This window comes from Sinocyclocheilus anshuiensis, unplaced genomic scaffold, assembly GCF_001515605.1.
Source record: "Sinocyclocheilus anshuiensis isolate Anshui unplaced genomic scaffold, SAMN03320099.WGS_v1.1 scaffold163, whole genome shotgun sequence".
Lineage (NCBI taxonomy): Eukaryota > Metazoa > Chordata > Actinopteri > Cypriniformes > Cyprinidae > Sinocyclocheilus > Sinocyclocheilus anshuiensis.
In genome coordinates, this window is record NW_015548223.1 from 1,244,418 (window position 1) to 1,246,395 (window position 1,978).

A 1,978-nucleotide genomic window follows, 5' to 3' on the forward strand; every position below is an offset into this window, starting at 1 on the left:
AATGTAATACATGGTTGAATTTATTTTCCATAAATATATTCTGTCTGATTCACTTTGTCTACTGAGAGGTGAATTTTAACGGTACTGATTACTTAACTTTCACATGTTCTGTTTTCCGCCTATGATTGTCATTTGTTTGTTCTGTTTGAGGCATATAGAAATTTGCACATTCATAATTAAAAAAAAAAACAATTCAAACACTTTTTACATACTACAGTACAATTTACCAATAATTGGCAATTGCCTGAACTACATGTTTGAAATCTTCTTTAGAGTGTTATACTAGCTTACAACACTTTCAGATATAATTCAGTATTCTAAGAAAAGCCCTATTTATTTGATCTAAAACTATAATAAAATAAGATTACATTTTGTTCTAATTAAGCACTGTTTAAATTCCATGCACCATCTTAAACCACTAAATACCACAGCATCTGAGGTATCGTTGTAAAAGAGGTTTGCAGTGCATTCACAAACAGATCGTAATAGCAAATTACTGAAAGCCAGACAGCCAACCATCCATTCATGGCACATTCTGTACATCAGATTCAGAAAATAATACAAGTAAACACCCAGCTGCTTTTCTACAAATGTTTTACAGCCCTTTCACTTTTTTATAGTTTTGTGCTCTTTTGATATTTGCATGAAATGTCTTTGTGAACTAAAACAATAAAGATGTGTTCTCGGATTCATTTCAGTGATATCTGATATTTACAGATGGCTGTGCTTTGATATCCCTCTCGTAAATCCACTTTAATTCAATACTGTAAATACAGATTAATTTTAAAAACCCATCAAGAACATGTCCAGGTCATTTTTTCACCCCCTCAAAAAAATTAAAAGAAATGCATTAATTAATGGGAATATTAAGTTATATTTTGCATAAAGAAAATAAAACCTTTTCCAATTACTGTATTACAGTAATAAGACTATAATGAGAATCCCCATTTAAAATACTGAGAATCACAAACAAACTAAACAGTAAAAGAAATTACAATAATAATGTGCTAAAGAAGGATTCAATATCTTTATGCAATTTTTTTTTTTTTTTTACATTTTTGTATTTTATGTGTTTGTGAAATATGACATGGACATGTTTTTTGAAAGATTCACCCATTTAGAGATGACATTTATAATATTTTACAATTATGGCACATTCTAAAAACACTTGACAAAATGAACATCAAATACAAGAATACTGATGAAAATGTCAATGCCATTTATGCAGCATTATGTAAGATTTTATTTGACTTTTTCCTTTCAAAATCCTCCTAATAAATCTGTTGACTTTTAGAGCATAAAATGGATTAGAATAGATTAGCAGCAGAAACAGGCACCGTTCTCGGTGAAATCCTATTGGAAATGCTCTAGCAACAGAGATCTACAATAGAGTTAATGCCAAACACTGAATCCAGCTCAACTATAAAGCAAATGAAATCCAGCATAATGCTGCATTGGGGAATATTTCTATTTACATAAGATAAACCTTGTTAAAACTCCAAAGCGCTTAGTGAGTCTTTAAACCTGAATATTTTGACAGCATTTGAGCCTCTTGTGTCTTGTGTAGAATGTGGTCATATTTTTTCCTTCAGCTATACAAATCATTCTGAGACATTAGAGTGACACTGAAGTCAACATGAAATGGCATTTTACTATAATAACATCTATTAAGAAGAGACATTTTTGACTTCATGTTGACTTTACGTCATTCCATGTGGAGAGACTACCGGTTAAAAGTTTGGAATAATTTAAATGTTGTTTTAAAGAAGTCTCTTCTGTTCACCACGGCTGCATTTATTTGATCAAAAATACAGTAAAAATTGCATTATGATGAAATACTATTACAATTTAAAACTACTGTTTTTTAATTTGACTATATTTTAAAATGTAATTTATTCCTGTGATGCAAAGCTGAATTTTCAGCATCATTACTCCAGTCTTCAGTGACACATGATCCTTCAGAAATCAGAAAAAACGT